This window comes from Petaurus breviceps, unplaced genomic scaffold (genome assembly GCF_028583685.1).
Source record: "Petaurus breviceps papuanus isolate PSGF00001 unplaced genomic scaffold, PetGlider_PUasm1.0 178, whole genome shotgun sequence".
In the NCBI taxonomy this organism is placed as follows: Eukaryota; Metazoa; Chordata; class Mammalia; order Diprotodontia; family Petauridae; genus Petaurus; species Petaurus breviceps.
In genome coordinates, this window is record NW_027185777.1 from 7,227,037 (window position 1) to 7,249,851 (window position 22,815).

The window sequence follows — 22,815 nt, forward strand, 5'->3', positions numbered from 1 at the left end:
AAGGAAAGGAAAGGAAAGGAAAGGAAAGGAAAGGAAAGGAAAGGAAAGGAAAGGAAAGGGGAAAAGGAAAAGGAGAAAGGAGAAATGAGAAAAGGGGAAAGGAAGAAATCACTATCCTTTGGTAAAAATCTCTTCTCACAGATGATTTTTCTAACTCAATTTCAAAGAAACCAAAAGACACATTCATTTCAAGTGATAAACCTGTGAACACTTACTGTAGACAAGGACAGCTCGACTTGCATCCATGCTTAGTTCTTTCAATTTTTAATTTAAGATATTCTAATGTTACTCATATTGAACATTTCTAAATGTTATTAGGCTCTTTTTCTGGTGAAACACACAATCCTGTCTTGGTCAGACAAGTGAAGTCCTTTCCAGTGTGTATCATTGAAGAACCAGTGCTAAGGACAGTCAAGGACTCTGGTCTTAACTGAATTACATGTGTCCACCCTGGCATAGGAGATAGCCCTTTCACACTGCTCTATATACACGTTGCAGATGTCAGCATAAGAGAGGCCCTCTGGGGAGAAACTCAGCCCAATTATAATACACTTCAGGTTTTAATAAAAAGCAGATATCCCTTGCTTTTACCCTCAGTTCCCTAAAGTAAACTGATTTCCCACATGGTTCTAACCAAAGCTGAGTTCCTCCTTCACTGGTCAAAGTTAATGAATTTCTTAGTGCCCCAGTTCTAAGGCACCTCGCTTGTGGGATTATCTTTTCGTGTTCATGCTCTTTTATTTTTCTTTCTCATTTAAAAAATATCCTAAAATGAATTTTTACCTCAAATTCAGCAAAGCAAAAGCATTCACATTGTTGGATCTTAACTTAAAAGTTTTTTTTTCCACCTCATGGGTTTTATAAACAGATTAAACTTAACAGATTAAAATTTTACAAGATGTACATTTTTGTCATGTTAGCAGAAAGCCACGTAATGACCTTTTCCATATTTTTATACTTTCCCATCTCATTAGCACAAAACAAAACAAAAATGTGTATCTTTAAAAAAAGTATTTACTCATTTGTTCTGAACATTTTTTTGGAATGAGCACGAAGTGTCTACTCTGTGCCAGGTGCTATGCTAAGGGCTTTAGAAATAGCACCTCATTTGATCCTCACAACAACCCTGGGAGATAGGTGCTATGGTGCTATTATTGTTCACATTTTACAGTTGAGGAAACTGAGGCAGGTAGATAGCTGGTGAGTATCAGAGACTGGCAGAGACTCAGAGACTGAGGTCTTCCTGACTCCAGGCACTTACCTACCTTTAATAGGTTTTAACAGGTGCAATACATGTCAACATTTCGAAGGATCTTTGATTGCTGTAAGCGCTCCCTTCACCATTGCACACATATTGCACTAGTAAACAGCAGCAGATCCTTAGATCTGGCCTCGTCAGTTGTTGTATACAAAAATATCCATCACCTTCTCACCCAGCTTCTAGCAATAAATCTCTACAAGGGTAGCTAGACTGGTCCTTGCACTATCCCCGAGCCCATATTCAAAGCTTTTCCAATTCGGTAGCATCTGCTGGAGGTTATAGGCAGCTAGGTGGCACAGCACCAGGAGTCAAGGAGACCGGGGTTCAAATCTGGCCTCAGACACTTATGAGGTGTGTGACCCTGAGCAAGTCACTTAATACTGAAATGAAATGACTGAACAATAACAGTGACAAGCAAAATTCCTGTTGTCCTTACCTGCAATCTTTGTATGGAGCATAAGGGTAAAATAAATAGAATTCTAAGCAGAACTGACACACATCTTCTAGATCTGGCCACTATTCCTTAAGATACTTATTTTTTTTTTCAAATGCTCCTTCATTAAATTACACCATAAACAATCTAACTTGGAGTCAACATTAGACAACCTCTAATGAAAATGGGATAACATTGCCTCAGTGGTAGCTTACATTCAAGGTAGTCCTCACAGTATTGATGACATATTTTTGGGTAAGGATCAGGCTAGGCTTCTGAGACTTAATCTGGGAAAGGGAAAGGCAAAAATGCATATAACAGGAAAAATATATGGACTCCAAATCTTTGTATTCTCCATATGAAAAGTATTAAGGAACTTTAAAAACAGTTGTGAAAATAAGTTAGACTGATCACATGTAGAGCAAATCCCAAAAGTGCCTGAGAGAAAAACAAATGGTGAGACTAAACTCTATTTTGTTGATGGCCCCATAGTGGAAAGAATGCTGGGTTTGGAGGCAGGAAGACTGGAGTTCAAATCTGGTCTCAGCCACTTGTTAGCTATGTGATCCTGGGTGAGTCCCTTAACCCTGCTGGCCTTGGTTTCCTCATCTGTAAAATGAGCTGGATAAGAAAATGGCAAAGCACCCCAGTACCTTTGCCAAGAAAACCCCAAATGGGGTCACGAAGAGTTGAACACAACTCAAATGACTGAACAATAATGACAACAAAATAAATTATTGTTCATAATTGTCCCTATCATTCACCTGTATCAGATGTCATTGTGTTGATTCAAGGCAAAGCACACAGGGTCATGTCCAGAACTTGAACTTACCCTTCCATTCTCTGGGAGTATTCAGTTGAATCCTGAATAGATGCTAACCTTATGGGGCTACCAAGATTTTAAAGCCACAGCTGCAAAGTTTAAACAGTTGCGCTCTATTGTCATTATCTGTGAAAATCTGAAGAAGCTTCTGATGTGGGTCAGAGAAAGGAGACCTACCATGACTTCACTACTAGACTTTAAAGAAAGTGGTCCCCAATGGATGCTGCAATTTCTGGGCTACGGTAGAATCTTGGGTGGCAACTCTACCTCTTTTTGGTTTGATTTTCATGGAAATCTGTGCTTCCCTTTTTTCCCTGGGAGCATAAAAAGCACATTGAACATGTGGTCTGCAGACAACTCCTTCTATTCTCTTAGCTCAGTGAAATGAGGAGCAGCCTAAGAAGTGAAGATAGTTCATGATGGAGAAGTGAGAAGAGGTGAAACTCATAAAGGTAAGCAAGGCCAGTAATATTTGGCAGACTAAATGATTTTCAAAAAGTGTTTATAAGACCCTGAGCTTTTCTTTGAAAAATTAGCAAATTCCTTCATAATACCAAGTCCTCAGTTTAAATGTATTCTTCTGGGGGAATTACCTAAAGATGATCTTTAAATGCTGTGGGAAATGTCCAAATACATTTTAGAAAATAACCTTAAAAATGGGTCTATTGGCATTATGGTGCTTTCAGTTTTTCCAAAAAGTAGTGGATTTAGCTGAAAAAGTCCTCCACTGGGGGGGGGGGGAGGAGGCGGCAGGAATCCTGGTTCTCACTTCTAGCTTTTATACTCACTTGTGTGACTTTGGGTCAGTGACGACTTCTTGGGAAAGTCATTGCACTAGTCTGGAGGTCAGGACCTTCAACTCTAAAAGGAAGGGCCTGAACTCAATGATCTCTAAGACCCAATCTCGAATTATTGGCTATTGGGGGTTGGGCATGGGAGATGGGCATCAAGATCTCAACCAATATCTAATTTAGGAAAGAAGTAGGCATTGAAGCTAACCTCCTACTGCCTTTAGTGCTGGTATACCCCAATTCACCTGTCCCTGTGAGAGAATCACAGTGTATTATGTGGAAGGATGGGGAAATAAGAATCAGGTATATGGTGTGAAGTACTTGCAATGGCATTTCTGTGGTGATCTGGCTTTTCTCTTCCTGTCCCTTTTGGTGTTGTGCATGTTGTACCTCTGGGATTTTGTGAGGTATACATCTGGCATAGTCAATAAGGAACAGGATTTGAAATAAAAAAAGATTTTGGTTCCAAATTTCTACCCCACCCCCAAGACACTTACTAGCTATGTAATTTTGTATAAATCACTTAACCTCTCTGTGCCTCAGTTTTCCTCATCTATAACAAGAGGAAGTTGAATCTGGTTCCCTTTAAGGGTCCTTATAGCTCCAAATCTATGATCCTATGTCAAGTTCTGGGAAGCTCCAGTCTGGACAAAAAAATACATTTGAATAGGTCTGTCTGAGTAGTGTAGATCTATCTGCATGTCTGACCTGAGAACCACATGTCAGAATTTCCATGACTGATGGAAATTTCCTATTACTTGGGGAGATCATCTAATGTTGGGCATCTTCCTGAGACCTTGTCATGGGCTTTTTTCCTTTTTCTTTTTTGCTAGCATTAAAGCTTTCCTTTTGGTATAATCCAAGTACTGGAAATACTGACTGAAATTCATGGGGTACTGTGAGTACTGAGTACAGTGAATATTGAGTGCTAGGTACTCGATCAGTGTTCTGGTCTAAGAAATAAATCCCCAATAAAAGGAAACTAGAAGTTTATGGCACATGAAGTCTAACTCCCTAATGCATAACTTAGAAATTGAAATAATTATTAGACACTTGGACCACAAGGCTCAAATCACATAATACCGTGTTTCCCTGATAATAAGACCTATCCCGAAAATAAGCCCTCCCCTTACTGTGTAAGATTCCTCTAATATAAGCCCTCCCCCGAAAATAAGCCCTATTGAGATTGCTACTGTAGTGAAGGTGATCCCCTGCGCTACACCGCACTCCGAGCTGCATCCAATCAGAGCTGCAGCAGTGAGCGCGTCATCCTGTTCTTCCCCAGTGATTTGCTTATTGAATAAAGGTACATTTTTTTGTTCACATTTACCTGTTTATTAAAATTGCTGTCAATGTTCATTAAAATAAGCCCTCCCCTGAAAATAAGCCCTCTGGTGTTTTTCTGTCCAAAAAAAAAAAAATAAGACAGTGTCTTATTATCGGGCAGACACGGGTAATTACTTTCCCTTTGCTCTCATGTTTCTCTTAGTAAGTAAAGAGTCTAAAGAGGAATTTTATGGTGCCTACAGGTTTAAAATAGTGAGCAAGGGGGCCTGGGCAAGAATGAGATTAGATCTGAGGAGAGGTAGACTTAGATGTGGAAGGTACCTTTGATATTATTAAGTCCAATTCTTCATTTAACAGATGAGAATGCTAAGGCACAAAAAGGTTAATTGACTTGCTCAGTCATGTAGTTACTAAGTGTCCAAGCAGAATTTGAATCCAAGTCCTCTTAATTCCAAGTTCAGTGTACTATCTATGACATCATGCTGCCTCTGGTCTAAGAGCACGAAGTCTGAATATATATCTGTTTGTTTAAGGGAAGGTATAAAAGGTGACCTATTCCCTCCTAAACTCATGTTTGGTAGGAAATATGACCCCATGCTGAGGACTGATGACTGGTGATGCTATCATGGTGAGACCAGAATAGGGCAAAAAGAGGGGAATGAGGAGTTATTATAGCTGTTGCCATAAAATCAAGGACACGGAACCTAGAAGTGGCTCAAATTATGAAGAGTGTTTACGTGAGACTAACTTTTGCTTCTCTCTGGCTTTGGGATCTTTTGCTTTCCTCATTCTCCTTTAGGGATCCCTAATTAATGAATGAAAAAAAAATATTACAAATAGTGTATTAAGGGATGGGGAAACAGATACAAAAGTGAATTGGGTCCCCGCACCAAAGGGGTTTATGTCCTAATTGGGGAGAGAATTCCTGTAGGGGAATGGTGGCAGGAGAGGAATGTTTTGGTTTTGAAAGTTAGAGGGATGATGAGTGGAGGAGTAGATGAAACATGCCCTTCCCAGTAGCAACAGCTGTACTGCACTGAGACAATTCTTGTTTTAGACAAGGAAAGGGGGTGATCTGAGCTACTGGAAAGTATCCTTGCTACAAGGCAGCCACCAAAGAGATTTTGAGGAACCAAAATGAAGGATGCTCTGGTGCCTGCTTAGATGTAGAGTGCCATTGGAGGCACAGACCAAGGCTTTTGAGGCTTGGCACTTAGGAATTTTTTCCCTCTCTTACCCTGAATCCATCTTCTCCATTCCCAACTGGCCTCCCTGTATCAAATCTTCTAAACTGGATTATTCCAGCTATATCTTCCCTTGGTATTGAATTATTTCTTTCACCTATGGCCCTAGACTGGCATCAACACCCTTGCCTTTTGCCCCATTGTTGGCTTCCTTGATGTCCTTCCTGAGCAAAGCTTCCTCCTCAATGCTCCCAGAAAGCTCTTCTGTTCTACTTCTCACCCCGTACTATCTGGTGGCATGACCCTAACTCATCTCTCGGTGGCCAGACTAGGGGAATAAGGAGCAAGAGCTGTCCTCCTTTGTGCCACACCCCTGTTCACTTATCACAGGGCATTGCATCATCATTCAAACCTCTCCCCATGCAGTAGCAGGTATCACAATAATTAAAAATGATATTTGGGACTTGCAGTACATGACGGTTATATACATTTCTCTACTTCTCTATATGGCTACAAGCACTAAGGGCAGCTAGGTGACACCAGAGCACATAGAGGCCTGGACCTGGAGTTAGAAAGACTTGTCTTCCTGAATTCAAATATGACCTCAGACATTTACTAGCTATGTGACCCTGGGCAAATCATTTAACCTAGTTTGCATCAGTTTCCTCATCTATAAAATGAGCTGGAGAAGATACCACTCTAGTATCTTTACCAGGAAAGCCCCAAATGGGGTTACCCAGAGTAGGATACCACTGAAATGACTGAACAACAAATGTCAAGAGTGAAAGGTAGTATGAGACTTGTCCTATTACCTCTGTTTGCCTTCCTCCCAGCGTTGTTGTGAAGATTAAACGACATAATATTTTGGCACATGGTAAGCTCTTAATAAATATTCCTTTCTATCTTCCTTCCTTCTTTCCTTTCTTCATTCCTCCCTCCCTTCCCTCTTTCTTCTTTCCTTCCTCCCTCATTTCCTTTCCCAAAGGTGATTTGTACATGATTTGTGTATTATCTGTATAAGAGCACATTCTCTTCCACATTAGAATGTATGTTCCTTCAACAGAGACTATTTCAAATTTGTCTTCATATCCTCAGCTCCTAGCAATGCCAGGCACATAGTAGGTGCTAAATAAATGATTTGTTGATTAATTGAGAAGCCCTGGGTTTTGACACAGACTGTCTGAGTGACTCAGGGTAATTTACTTAATCTCTCAGACACTTAAGTTGCACAGCAGTGGCTGATCTGGCTTCATGGGAATTATCTATGCCAATTAAATCGTAACTGCAACCAAGAAAAACAAAACCATCATGGCATTGTGCTATGCACTAAGGATTCAAAGATAAAATAGTTCCTGCTCTCAAGGAACTTCCATTTTATTAGACACTTACAACATGTACAAAAGTCAGTAATTACAAGAGAATCGAAGCAAGGAGGGAATATTTCTACCTCGAGAGGGGGACTCAGGACAACGTCAGCAGCAAGGAGACCAGTGGTATGAATGTTAATGTAAGATAAGAGTTCAGAGATAAGCAAATGAGGAGAGAGCAATTTCCAGGCACAGGAGTCAGCTTGAGTGATGCATGGAAGCCAAAGAGAGTCAAGGTCAGGAAACTTGTAGAGTGGTTTGGCAAGAACAAAGAATTAGTGAGGGGGGATGACAGGATGGGGGGGGAGCCTATAAAGGAAGACTGGGGCCAAATTGTGGAAGTCTTTAAATGCAAAGATGGAAAGTTTGTAATTTATCCTGGTGATAAGATTTTATAGCAAGGAATTGCCATGATCCAAGCTGGGTCTTTGGAAGATTATTTTGGTAGCTGTGTGAAGAACTAATTGGAGAGGGGAGAGCTGGAAGGAGTGGGACAAATTAGGAGGCAATTAGAGTAGTAGAATGTAAATCTCTTAAAGGCAGAGGTTGAATTTTTGCACCTGTGCTTTTGTCTCCTCTGTGCCTACCACAGTGCCTTGCTAAGTAGTTATATAAATGCTTATTGGATTGAATAGACCAGGGATGAGATGATGAGGGTCTGAACTAGGTTAGTTACCTTGTGAATGCAGAGAAAAGGGTGGATGAGAGAAATGTTGTGGAGGGAAGGATGATGAGTCTTAGTAATTAATTGGATATAGAGTATGAAGAATAGGTAAGAGTCAAGAATGATTCTGAGGCTATGAAGTTGGGCAGGGAGGAGAACACAGTATCCCTCAACAGAAGTAGTAAAGTTTGAAGGTAGGGAAGGGGTTATGGGGAACCACAGGATGGTAGATTTAGTGCTGGAAGTGATCTTGGAAGTCACCTCGTAGTTCAACCCTTTCATTTTATACATGAGGAAACTGAAGCCCAGGAAAATTAACTGAGTTGCTCAAAGTTGCCAAGGTAGTAAGTGGCAGAATCCAAATCTGAACCCTGATCTTCTGATTTTAAACCCAGTACTTCTGAAAGTTCTGTTTCAGTCACGTGGAGTTTGAGATGTCTATGGGATACCCAACGGAAGGTATACAATTGGCAGTTGCTTGTGTGGGGGCTAAGCTAAAAAGAAAGATTGGAGTTGGGTACATAGATTTGGGACTCATCTGAATAGAGACGGTAACTGGCCTGTACTAGACTTACTGTTAGTAAGGCTTCCTAAGGCCCTCTTGAATTTTCTAGGATGATTGACTTTAGATCAGAAACCACACAATCATGGATATCAATCACCCATTGCAATCTGAGCTATTGACAGTCATCGTGACCTATGTCTTCCCATTGGATTTTGGGTGACTCTGGAGGAGAGGGTGAGGCTGTTGACTTTGCACAGCTCTGTCCTATTCATATCTACTTCATGCTCAAGTCATCACCTTCATGATGTCATCGGTCCTCTTTGAGAACAAAGGATGAACTGGACAATAACAAGTGGCCCATTTTCCTAGTGATGGTAGTGACAATCATCTGTTGCACCCTCTTATTACCGGGATTGTTAATTCCCAGTGGAACTATTTTCTTTCCACCTGTGGGCAAACAGAAATATGTAGAAACACTGTAAACCACAAGCTAGTTACAGTGAGATTTGACCCAAGGTTGAGACTTGTCTGCTGCTCGTTTGAGATTTCCTTTCCTCTTGATTTTCTTCTTGACTTTGCCAAGGGAGAGAGATAGTTGTTTAGTTGTTCAATCATGTCTGACTCTTCATTACCTACTGGACCAACTAACTATCCATAGGGTTTACATAGCAAGGATACTGGAGTGGTTTGCCATTTCTTTCTCCAGTTTTTTATTCAGGCAGGGCTTAAGTGGTTTGCCTGGGGTCACTCAGCCATTAAGGGTCTGAGGTCAGATTTGAACTTTGGTCTTTCTGACTTCAAGTTCAGTGTTCTTATCCATTACTACACTGAACAAGCACTTTTTTCTTCCTTTTCCTACCCCACATCCCCACTAATAACAAAAAGAAGAGAATTCCCTTGAAACATGTTTGAACAAACTAAAATGGAAACTAAATGGGGTGTTCACCATTTGGGGAATGAATAGGCATATGAATGAAATGCAATGCTATTGTGCTATAAGAAATGAAGAAACAGACCAAAGGGATTTTCAGAGGAACATTGGAAAATTGCTGCTTTTGAAAATTCTTTAGTCCAGCTTACTCTCAACTACTAAATGATACTTCAAGGGGGAATAAAGCATAAGGACCCATCTGCTATGCTATAAATAGAGTAGGGAATAATTGAGTGTGTGATCCATTGTCCATTGGGTTAAATTGATCCTTTTGTCATTAATCGTCAGTAACACTTTCTTGAGAAGTCAATTTCTTTATTTAAAAATTATTATTCATTTCTAAAGTATTTATCTTAATGGATATACATTTAACTAACGTATGTCAGCTATCATAGCTAAAGAATGAACTTGGGGTAATATCCACAAACAGGGAACCATTATTAGTAAATTGATTAAAGTAATGTTTATGTTTCTACCATTTTCTATGACCATGTGTTTATTTGAAAGGAAGTTTCCTCACTCTCTATCTGGTGTGTGAAATTCCCAAGGATGTGTGAATTGCTTAAGCCTGGCATTCTTTATTAAGGTCTGTCTCATGAATATTTTCAGAATAGCTTGAGAGAGATGCCAAAAATCTTGAATGAAAAAATGATTATCCTTTTTGATAGGTTTATAAACAGAGTTCTAATTAATCTACCAAGAGTTGTTCCCTCTTTAGGAGCATCAGCCAAAGCTGTTTAGCTATCCTCACACTTCATAGTTAATTTCCCCACTAACAGAGGGCTTATTGCATGCAAAGGTACTATGAATGTGTATTCGTTTCCCACACTTTATAGACTTGAGCCTATCATAAACAATATCAATAATGTTCTGTCCTCCCCCCACATTTTATTTCTGCTGCTCTGACCCTGCTAATCCCCAGTCCTGGGTCTTCCCCACCATCCACGTTGTCTGCTCTTTTTCCTTAACTGCCAACAACTCCTAAGGAAGTCATAAGACTGAGCTCTCTAGTTCTACTACAAATTCATACTATTAATTACCATTAATAGGGTTCCTGCCATTGCACAAGGATTTATTTATCTCTGATTCATTTCCTATCACATTTTACACAAAGGGTCTTTCAAACCTCCTCCTTTGCCAAGTTCACAGCTCTAGCTGAACAATCTTCTCTCTCAACAGATTATTTCACCTCCTTCAGGGAACCAAGAATGTAGGATTTAGATTTAGAAGGGACATTAAAGACCATGTACTCTCATCTCTGCAATTTATAGGCAAGGAAACTGGAGCCCACATGGATTACATGATTTGATTAGAGTCAAAAAGTACTGCTAGGATTAGAACCCAGGTCCTCTAAGTGAGGTCAAGGTCTTCTTTCCACTACACCTCACTGCCTTCTTACAACACACTGGACACCACCCATCACATTGCCATCTGGTCTTGAGATCACTCATCTTAAAACTTCTCTGTGTCCTTTTTGCTGAGTCATTTTCAGTCGTGTCTGACTCTTCATGACCCTCTTTGGGTTTTCTTAGCAAAGATACTTGAGTGGTCTGCCATTTCCTTCTCCTGCTCATTTTTACAGATGAGTAAACTGAGGCAAATGGGGTTAAATGACTTGTCCAGGGTCACAGAGCTAGTAAGTGTCTGAGGTCAGATTTGAACTCAGAAAGATGAGTCTTCCTAACTATATGCCTGACACTCTGTGCATATGGCACTCCCTAGCTGCCCCTCTCTGTGTCTGTGCCCTCCCTCTAACATTTTTCTCCTGTCTCAGAGGATCAGATGGCCCCCATCATTACCTCTGTTAACTCCTGCAGCTATTTCCTTAATCCCATCCTCTTCTCTATCTTCCAGGCTGTCACTCCAGTCTCTTATGGTCTCTCACCTTCGTTCTCTCTCTAGGTAGCAGTTCCTTTCTTTTTTTTTTTTTTAAAGCAATCGGGGTTAAGTAACTTGCTCAAGGTTACACGGCCAGGTGTTTCTGGGTGGGTGCTAAGTGTCTGAGCCCAGGTCTTCTCAACACTGGAGCTGGTGCTCTTACTCTCTGTGCTACCTGGCGGCCCCGAGCAGTTCCTTTCTTGGCTCAAATTTCACCTCTGCAAGTTGTGCACGCTAGATTTGCAGATTTATGTGCACTTTTTAAAAAGACATACTATACTTCATTATTATTATTATTACTAATACTTTTTATTATACTATATTATAGAAATGCTTGTCTTATTCCGTAAATTAAAAATTAATGAATAAAAATTTTAAAAACACAAACGAAATTAAGATCTCTTGACTCTGATGTCCTCTCCTGCTATTATCTTCTATCCCCTTTCCCTTTCACTAAAGAACTTCGAGCAAAGGGCATCATTATTTACTGCCTCCAATTCCTCCCTACCCACTCACTTTCCAGCACCCTGAAACCTAGCTCCTCTCCCCACCCACCACATGGCTGAAACTCTTCATGACAACCTTGGTGACATTTTAATATACAAATCCGATAGGCATTGCCCTTTGCCTCTTTGACCCATCTAGAACCTTTGATGCTTGAACAGCCCATTTTCTCCCTTGACTTCCATAATACTTATCTTCTGGGGCTTGCCTCCTTCTAATCTTTTTTTTGTCAGTCTTTTTTACCTGCTCATCACCTCTCCCACCCCCTGGGAGTGAGTATCTCAGAAACCTTTTTGTTGGCCTGTTTTTTTCTTTGTGATCTTATTGACTTCAGTGACTTAATTTGTTACCTCTATCTAAACCACTCCCAAATCTGCATAAATAATATAATCCCACACCTCAAATTCCTCCACTGTGTTCTATTTCCATTTGCCTTCCAGATATCTCCACCTGGAATTTGGGTTGGCACCTTATATTCAACATTTTCAAAATTGAATTCACAGAGTCATAAAATCTTGCTGTTGGAAAGGAATCAGAGATTAAGACTTGAACCCAGATCTTTCAAGTCCTAAGGCTGGTTCTCTATTCACTATTCCACAAAGCTATTCATACCTACATATTATATGATATAAATTCATACCTACATGTTATATGATATAAAAATTTTATAAAGAATTCACAAAATAAATAGGGTCATTCAGCAACCAATCATAAAGAACAGTATTTGATCAGCTATATTATCAATGTAAACTCTGAGTTTTGCAGCTAACTTATTTTTCATTCCTCCCTTATTTTAACTTCAACAAATTAGAGGTGAATTCTATAATCTTTTAGGGGGTCAGAAAATTCAAAAGGGCTTATCTGATGCTTAATTCTGAGGAGTCTTAGAGTTACCCAATGACTTTTTGAGAAGTGAACCAGGGATACTTATTTTGCTAACATCTATTTTTATTTTTAATTTAAGGAACAAAACAAGCATTCCCATAACATAGTACAATAAAAAAGATAAACTGTTCACCTACTATGCACAACTTGCTATTCCTTTCAAATATAGAACAAAATTATCATATAAATTTCTTTTTTTCTTCTCTCCACACACCCCCCACGCTAGAGATGCTGACCAAAAATTATCCTATATATACTTTTATTTATCAGTTCTTTCTCTGGATGCACATAGTATCGTTCTTCATATGCCCTTTATACTTAATTTGGGCATTTACATAATATCACCTTTTTCACTCAGTTATCCTCATAACAATATTTCTGTTATTGTATAGGATGTTCTCTTGGTTTGCTAACCTCCTAAGTTTTTTTCTTTTTCACTGCAAATTTCCCTGTGACAAATATGGGTATTAGAAAAGTTATTGGCCTTTCTGTTGTAATTTAGATTGGATTTTGGGACCACAGATTTAGAGTGGAAAGGGAACTTTGAGGTCACAGATCATAGGAACAGAGAGAAAGATAATAGGAAAGGGGCCCAAAGGGAACTCAGAAGCTATGTGGAGCTGTTCCATCATTTTATAGATAGGGCAACTGAGTCCCAGGAGGGTTAAGTGATTTGCCAAGGATCAAGGGGGTAGCAAATGGCTGTGCCAGGATAATTTCTCCCAGTCCAACTCATTTACCTGTTTCTGAAATCCAGACTTTCCATTACTAGGTTTACTTAGAGCTCTGTGGCTAGACTGTGAGCCCCCCAAGGGCAGAGACTTTTCATTTTTGTTAGTGCCCAGCACAGCACCCACACACCTCCCCTCTTCCACACACACTTTCCATCCAGTAGGTAAGGTTTCTGTGAGCTCATCCCTGCCAGTCCAGATGAGGAGTGAGAGCTGAGTTCTGATCCATATCAAGCTTTCTTTGTGCCTTTCTCCCAGAGAACGGCAGCAGCTGCTCTGCAGACGGGTTCTGCCAAGTGCCTGGGAGCCTGTTCCATCACACAGACGTCCAGCTCCTTGAAAGAATTTTGCAGATTAAGCAACAGGCGCCTGACGCTCATACAACACAACTAGACTCGGAGTGGGTCTGTTTCCCATTTCTGTTTGGAGTTTCAAGGACTTCCTCCTTCTAACTGCTTCCTCAGTCAGTGTATGTTAGAGTGACCACTATCTCCTGTCTCCAAAGGATCATTCCTTTGTCACAAACACCAGGGAGGGCATGGAGTATGAGATTTATTGGCGGATGACCAGGTGCTGCAGCCTGCTGCCTTGGACGAATCACTTAACCTCTGCTAGGTGACTCAGTGGATAGAGGGCTGTGCCCAGAGTCAAGAAAACCTAAGTTAAAATCAAATTGGGATACTTATTAGCTGTGTGACCCTGGACAAGTCACTTAACCTCTGTCTACTTCAGGTTTCTCAACCTTAAGATGGCGATAATAATAGTACCTGCCTCCCACAGTTGTTGTGAGGATAAATGAGATAACATTTGCAAATGCGTGGCACATATTTGCCACTACATATGCCAGTTATTATCATTAATAGGGACTTCAATTTCTGCATCTGTCCAGTTTTTGGACTAAGTAACCTCTAAGGCAAGGGGTTCTTAACCTTTGGTTACCTCCTATATCCAATTGTTTGCTAAGTCTTGCCTTTTCTATTTCTAAAACATCTCCCACCCATCCCCTAATCTCCTTTAATGAGACCAGCACCCTAAATCAAGTCATCTTTTGCCTGGAGTATTGTGATTGCTTCCTAATTGGTCCTCAGGTCTCTCCCCCACTCCAATCTGTCCTAAATGTTCCTAAATCACTGGTTCATCTATGTCACTCCCCTACTTAAAAAAGTTCCAGTGGCTCCCCACAATCCCATAAAAATTTTAACTACTAATGATTATTCATCCTATACTTTCTAGGAGAGAATAAAATTCCCATTGGGCATTTGAAGTCTTTTACAGTTTGATTCCAAGCAACCTCTCCAGGCTTGTTGTATGTTCCTCTAGTCCATGGACTCTGGACTTCAGCTATGGGACTATCTGCTGTTCCTTTTGCATGAGGACACCCTATCTCTCATCTCAGGGCTCTCTCTTGTGTCTAGAATGCATTCTCTCCTCTCTTTTGTTTCTTAGAATCTCTCATGCCCTTCAAAGGTCTACTCAAGAGGCCACTTCTACACCAGGTCTGTCCTAATTTATACCTCACTCCCTCAGGCTCTCCACCTAATTACTTTCTATTACTGTCTATTTTGCATTTACTTATATGAATATGTGTTATTTCCCCTGAGAGAAAGAAAGTTCCCTGAGCACAGGTACTATTTTTATATCATTGTATTCTCACCACATAGTACAGTCCCCAGAACATAGCAAGTGCATAACAAATGCTCATGGATTAATTGATAAGTTAGAGAGTATGTAGAAGAAATGAACAGGGTGGTGCTGAAGGGTCTATAGATCTTGGCTTTGGAAGAAAGATGGAAGAAGCTGGAGCTGTTAAGTCTGAAAGAGAGACATATTATGAGAGGTGTAATAGCTGTCTTAAAATATATGAGAAGTGGTCATGGGCAAGACTTGCTCTATTGGCCTCCCTGGGTTAACACTATGGGGAAGGAGTGATAGCTTCAAAGAGTAATATTCAGACATAATAAAAAGAAAAACTGTCTCATTGTTATTCCTACGTCATTCTTCAGTTGTGTCTGACTTTTTCAGGACCCTGTTTGGGGTTTTCTTGGCAAAGATTCTGGAGTGGCTTGCCATTTCCTTCTCCAGCTCATTTTACAGATGAGGAAACTGAGACAAACAGGTTAAGTGACTTGCCCAGGGTCACACAAATAGCCAGTGTCTGAGGCTAGTTTTGAGCTCAGGAAGATGAGTCTTCTTGACTCCAGGCCCAGCATTCTACTTAGTATGGTACTACCTAGCTGCCCCCAAAGCAGGGTGAGGTGCCTTAAGAGTTAGTAAATTCGGGGTGGCCAGGTGGCTCATTGAGTAAGAGCACCAGCTCCAGTGTTGGGATGACCTGTATCGAATCCAGGCTCAGATACTCAGCACCACACCCAGAAATAACTGGCCATGTAACCTTGAGCAAGTTACTTAATCCCGATTGCTTTAAAAATAATATTGAAAAAAAGAGCTAGTAAATTGGACATCACTTAACATCTCTAAACCTAAACTGAAGACCACTTCCCAGGGTTGTTACAAAGGACATTTTGGTTCAGTTCTTAGGTTTTGTTTTACACCTTAGGTTCAACATACCTAAACCTGAACTTATGTTCTTCCCCCACACCAAAGAAACCGTCACCTCTTCTAAATTTCCCTAGCTAAACCACGGGCACTGCCGCCTTGCCAGTGTCTCAGGTACATAATCTCAGTCTCATCCTGGGCTCTCCTTGTTCCTTCTTCCACAATCTCTTCTTTAACCTGACTCTTACTCTTTATTCACAGAGCTAATTTCTTAATTGAGTCCCTCATTGACCATTCACCCAGATTAATGCAACAGCCTCCAAGTAGGCTGCCCTCTCTCAAGGTTTTCGCCACTCTAATCTACCCTTCATATTACTACCAAAGTATTTCTTTTTTTTTAAAGCAATTGGGGGTTAAATAACTTGCCCCAAGGTTACATGGCCAGTTTGTTTTTTTTTGTGTGTGAGTTTTCAGTATCTGAGGCTGGAACCAATTCCAGGTCCTCCTGACTCCAGGCTGGCGCTCTTACTCACTGCACCACCTAGCCGCCCCAAAGAAGTTATTTTTTTTAAAGCAATTGGAGGTTAAGTAACTTGCCCAAGGTTACACAGACAGCCAGTTATTTTGTGTGGGTGTAAAGTATCTGAGGCTGGAACCAATCCCGGGTCCTCCCAACTCCAGGCCGGTGCTCTTAGTCACTGCATCACCTTGTCCCCCCCCCCCAAAGTATTTCTTTAAGTGAAGATATGTCCATGTGTCTGACCATCTGACCACCAGTAAATCCCAGTTGTTTCCTCTTGCTTCTGGAATCAAATACAAACTATGCTATTTAGCTTTTAAGGCCCAACACATCCTGGCCACATTCACTGATGGCTCAGGGGATAGAGTGTGGGTGTGGAGTCAGGAAGGCCTGAGTTCAAATCCATCCTCAGACACTCACTAGTTGTGTGATCCTGGGCCAGTCATTTAACCTCTGTTTGTCTTAATCTATGGGAGAAGGAAAGGGCAAACCACGCCAGTATCTTTGCCAAGAAAACCCCAAATGGGGTCAGGAAGAGGTGGACATGACTAAACATATATGAACATACTATACATGTTATATATATGTAGTAGATTATGTACTATGTAATATATGTATCATATTATATGACCTCTAATATATACTTTTTATATATTTAGATATAAAATTGTTGTCTCCCCCATTAGAACACAAGTTCTTTATAAGGATTGTCAAGTAAGTCAACAAGTCAACATACATTTATTAAGCACCTTCTAAGTACTGTGCTAAGCACTAGGGTTACAAAGAAAAAATCAGTTCTTGGTATTTGTATCCTCTGTAGCTGACATAGTTCCCAGCACATAAATCCATGCTGAAAGGTCTTGAAGGCCTTTTCAATTCATTCCAACTCTTAGATTATGTGGACTGTGGGCTTTGCCTCCACATCCATTTCCCTTACCACTACAGAATGATTTGTTAGTCTATTATTCATTTGACCAATCCTGAGCTGCTTCTGATTCATGCATACCTGAAAAGATAAACTAGTTTTGGTGAAACATTGAGATTTACATGGAAAAGGAAACCTCTGGGTCCCAATGCTTCCTATGAATGTCTAAAATCTTTTGATGGTACGGTAAATTCCAAGAAGCTTTTGTTTTATAAGCACCTTTTAGGAGCAAAAAGAACGCTACTCTGAGGGGCCTTTAAAATCCCCTCCCCTCCCATCTTCCTATTAAGGCTCTAGGCTGAAACATCTTTTCTTCCCTTCATTGTGCCCCAATTAATATAATTCTTGCATTTCTTCCATTGTTCAACAGAGAAGTTCTGACCTACATTTTCTTCTTTTCTTTCCTTTTATTGTCCTAACAGAAACTTCTTTCTTTCTAAGAAAGTTAGAAAAGCAAAAAAAAAAAAAAGGGCTTCTGTGACCAATATGTTCCCCCCTCCCCAATCCCACCCTCATCATCCCAAGAGAGCATGGGCACACCCAACATTATCAGACCCCAGCCATGTACCAGTCACAACACCAGATGGTTTACTCTGCTTCCTATTGTGGGCTTACCCAGCACAAAATAAAAGAGACTCCCCTCAAAACAAAGCCTTCTCATCTCCAAACTAAAACACTATCCCAACAAAAATTCCACATTTTCCAGAGCTTTGAAAAAAAATCAACCTGTCTCCCATTTTAAGACAAAAAAGGGGGGGGGTGTAGGAAACCAAAGTTTGTAAATTAAGGCCAGGCAAATTCTAAGTATTTTTTCTAAATGGGGGGTGGTGGTGAGGGGAGGATTTTCTAAGTTAGATGTTTTTAAACACTGATGGTTCCCCCTACCTCTTCCTGCTGATTTTTTGTGTGGGACCTTAATTGTGAGTGATTCTCAACTGTACCAATACTCATTTCTTAGTATATTAGTGAGCCTACAAGCAGGTATTAAGCACTTACTATACACCAAGCACCAATTTCTCTTATCATTATTGTTTCTGTGATTTGTCATTTTTTTTAACACCATGGAATGCCTCCAGGGTCCTTATATTTTACTCAGAGCACATAAATGAAGTGACCTTTGTTCTCTAAGCTTATGTGACAGGCAAGCACCACTTTTCCTTTTATTATTATGGGAATTCGGTCTTTGGTACTACCTGAATGACCTTGAAAACATCATTTACCTTCCACATATTTCAGTTTCCTTATCTGTAAAATGAGTTAGACTAGATGATCCCCTTTTTCCCTCTAGAAATATAATCTCATGAAGCCAGAGGGGAGAGATTTTGTTTCCTTTGACCTTCTTTTGGCTGCCTATATTACCATTCCTCCATCCTTTTTTGACTTCAGGTTGGTTTCAGATAGTTAGGGAGAGGAAGTAATGAACTTTGGGGAGGATTTTGAAATGAACTGGTAGATGTTTCATGAAAAGTTGTTTTAAGCATTGCAGAGAATATAGAAATCCTAGACAAGAGTACAAAAACAGGACATAATGTTGGAGGGGAATTTGGCTTGATTGAAACAAAAGGGGAAAGTAAACAAAAGGAAGATGAGAAAAGTGCATTTTGGATTGGGGCTGAAAAGGAATCATCCTCTGCACCCTGCCCACTACTATATGCTTTCCAAAAGTTCCTTTCTTTCTGGACTTGAAATGCCTTTATGGGGAGTGGTTGAGGTGTGCTTGGTTTTACCTGTGGGAAGTAGGAAAGATACAACACAGAAGCTTGGAGCACTGAGGTCACACCATTGATGTACACTGGATAAAACCCAGAAGCCTTGAACATGAAAGGAAAATTAGTGTTGTCATTTGAGAAAGTCATTTCTAAAATGAAAATACAACTAAACTGGAAGGGACTGAGGAGCCAGGATCTGAACTGAATTATGAGCCAGTTTTCCTTACTGTCTAAGCTGAGCAGCAGATCAAACAGAACCCAAGGGACTGGAAAAATTAGTGATAATGTTTTTAAAGGTGTCTCTTTTCAGGAATCAGCAAAGATACTTGTATGCCATCAGGCCCACCAGGTCTTGAATAAAAATTTACTTCAGTTGAATAGAGAAAATAGTCAAAAGAAAGGCACAGGTTTTTAAAAAAACATATTTCATATATAGGTGCATGTACATACATATATATGTATATTGTCACTTAAAATATCATGCAGCATTATATGGATGGGTGTGCATATATTTTTTTCTTGGTTTCATGGGTTTCCTGGATTAAAAAAATCATCCCTGAGTGTCTAGTCTATTGGTGATGAATTTCTCTGAACTTATCTAGACAGGTCCTCAAACACACACACACACACACTCTCTCTCTCTCTCTCTCTCTCTCTCTCTCTCTCTCTCTCTCTCTCTCTCTCTCTCTCTCTCTCTCTTTCTCTCTCTGTCTTTGTCTCTGTATCTCTGTCTCTCTGTGTCTCTCTCTCTCTGTCTTTCTGTCTCTGTCTCTCTGTCTTTGTCTCCGTCTCTCTGTCTCTGTGTGTGTCTCTCTCTCTTTCTCTCTTTCTCTCTCTCTGTGTCTCTCTCTCTCTGTCTTTCTGTCTCTGTCTGTCTTTGTCTCTGTATCTCTGTCTCTCTCTCTTTCTCTCTCTCTGTGTCTCTCTGTCTTTGTCTCTGTATCTGTTTCTCTCTGTGTCTCTCTCTCTTTCTCTCTCTCTGTCTCTCTCTCTGTCTTTCTGTCTCTGTCTCTCTGTCTTTGTCTCTGTATCTCTGTCTCTCTCTGTCTCTCTGTGTGTCTCTCTCTCTCACTCACTCACTCCTCCTCAGAGTAAGCTTTGTGCTGGGCCGTGGTTGAAGGTAGGGAGGAGAAAGGAGTGGAGGAGGAGGAGCAGCTCTGCCAAATAGTACCAAATAACACTTGAGATGAAAATGAACACACACACACACACACACACACACACACACACAATCAGTCAATAATTCCACAACCAAGGTAGAGTCCTCCCTGCTAGAAAAACCCTTCTCAGGCTATTGATTGCCCTTCAATGCTTCTGTTAAGGATGATGCACTTAAGCACATTTTAATCTGATCATCTATAAAAATGAGGGGTGGGGAGAAGTTGAAGACCCCAACTACATGATTTCTTCAGGCCATGCCATGTGCACTAAGGACTGCATCTGCCTAGGGAGAGCCCTGCTCTCCCCTGATAGAATAAATGCATTCTAGCAAAGTTGACTGTAATGTCCATAACCAACAACAGAATTATTTTCACCATTCACTTTTGCTCTAAAATTTCCCCCTGAGAATTGGTTTTACCATTAATCCTCTTGATGGCTTCATCTACCTGTCCTCTTCTCAGTTCTTCCCTTCCTCATTAGATCATCTGGGTTCGATTCTCATCTCTATGCAAATGATTTCCCAATCTACAAATTCATCCCTCATATCTCTTAATTAATCAGCACTTATGAAGTACCTACTGTGTGAATCCATCTGAAACAACCAGGAGCACCTGCCATCCTTGGGGCACCCTCCCCCCTTGCTAATCAGTTCCTCACACCACTTTGATGAGAAGTCAGTTACCAAATCTATTCCTTCCTATGACATGAAAGGTCACCATGCCTTATCATCTTCCCTGCCTCTGTGCCTTGAAATCCCCAACAATTGTTATTTGACCTATTTTGTGACCTGAGGACCACTGGGTCTTGCCATCTATCCCACCACCAAATCGCTCAGATTTCTGAGCTCCATCTGCCCTGCAGCTGAATGTGCTTTTATGTACTGTCTCCTCCAATTAAAGTGTGAATTCGGTAAGAGCAGGGACTGTTTCATTTTTGCCTTTGAATCTACAGTACCTGGGACATATTCTGGCATGCGATTTCATCTCTTTTTAGACTTCCTAATATGGGAACTCCCTCTAGCAATGCAGATAAGCAACTTATCTGTGACTTAAAGTATAAGAGTTGCCCAGATTGCTGAGATGTAAGTAGCTTACTCATGGTCACAAAGTCAGTTTGTGTCAGAGGCAAGATTTAAACCTAGGTCTTCCTAACTCTAATGTCATGTTTCCATCCATAACACCTAGCTGCCCTAATACCTGGCATAGAATATATACTTAATAAATTCTTGTGTTCAGTTTGAGTTCTATCTTTCAGGGTCAGGTGACTAAGAAAATTGGTATGAATTGGGCAAACAATGTAGGTACTCATGAGTCATAAATACCTAAGACATGAATTTCAGGTGTATTTCACTGACCCCTCACTACCCACTCAGAGGCCATGATGAAGAGCAACAAAGTTGTCTTTAGTCAACAGTACCCCCTGGTGGCATATGTAAGGAATTTTCTCTTCCACACCACTTCCTTTATTCTCCTTGGGTGGTGGTGAATGGTAGTGGTTAACATTTTCTCCTCTACCTCTGTTTTCCATGGATTTTTTTTCCTTTTATACTCTGAGGGATTAAATTGGGTGATTCTAAATTCCCATCCAGATCTCATATTCTATGAAATCTATAAAGTTGCACCCTGGGAAATTTTTTACTCCTACTTTCCCCTGTTCAATTCCTACATTTGTTCTTATGAAATTGACTCTCTTATTTTTATTTTTCACTCTCTTTATTTCCCCATCTTCATTCCACTTGTGAGCCCAAAACTGAATGTGATCATGGATAAAAAGTGTAAGAGTACAATATTGTACAGAGGAAAGAGTATTAGATTTGAAATGTGAGTTGGTGGATACCAGTCCTAACTCTACTATTTACTGCCTTTGCAAATGTCAAAAAAAATCTCTGGAATTCTCTGGGCTTCAGTTTCTTCATATATCTAAAATGAGAGGCGTGACTTATATGAGCCCCAAGATCCCATCCAGTTCCAAATCTACAACTCTATGAAATCTATCAAGAAAAAAAGAAAGTCACCATTTTGAAATTAAATTATCCTTAATTAAGAGCCAATACAATAACCTTTAAAGCCCTTGAAAGTGCACGAAATTCCCCTTTAAATCTTCATAGAAATCTCTGTTCCTTTCTCATCCTTCTCTAATTAAAACTGCATTTTCCTCTAGGACAAGTGGTCAAGAAACCTCATTTATTTGTATTGTATCTTTGTCAAATAACTCATCTTGAAATTATTGTTTTCTACCATTTTTTCATTATAAATGTGCAATATTTCAAATATATATTATGAGTTGATTAGGCTTTTGTGGTATAGCCTAAGACCCTAACTATAACTGATGACAATCTATCTATGGGAAAAATGAGCTTCTGGTTCCAAACAGCCAACTCACAAATGAACTTTGGGAACAGAACCCTTTCATAAGTTATGGACTACTTATATACATTTCTCATTCTCAATCTGTACTCTGTTCACATTTTGAAGTAAGATTGTTATTATAATGATTAATGAGAAATGGATTCAATTATAACTCCCCCATGTGACAGATATTTATTGTCTCTGTAGCTAAAGAAGTTCGTGCTAGAGGCAGCTGTATGACTTGGGATATGAAAGTAACTCTCCTTTTGAATTCTCACTTTGTGCTGACAATTGGATTCAATATTTTCTGTGATATATGTTATTTCTCAGTAAAAGTAAATGCATTCCTCAAATTATATATGATGATTTTCCTTTGGCTAAAGTTATGATAGTACTTATCGGCGCATCTTCA

The 22,815-nt window shown here is 40.1% G+C and overlaps 1 protein-coding gene across 4 annotated transcripts in view; it reads right to left on the reverse strand.

The window, feature by feature from the left end:
* The window catches only part of ITGA8 (integrin subunit alpha 8), a 238,191-nt gene that overhangs the window by 211,081 nt on the left and 4,295 nt on the right, over window positions 1-22,815 (reverse strand). The gene's annotated exons all lie outside the window — the stretch shown is intronic.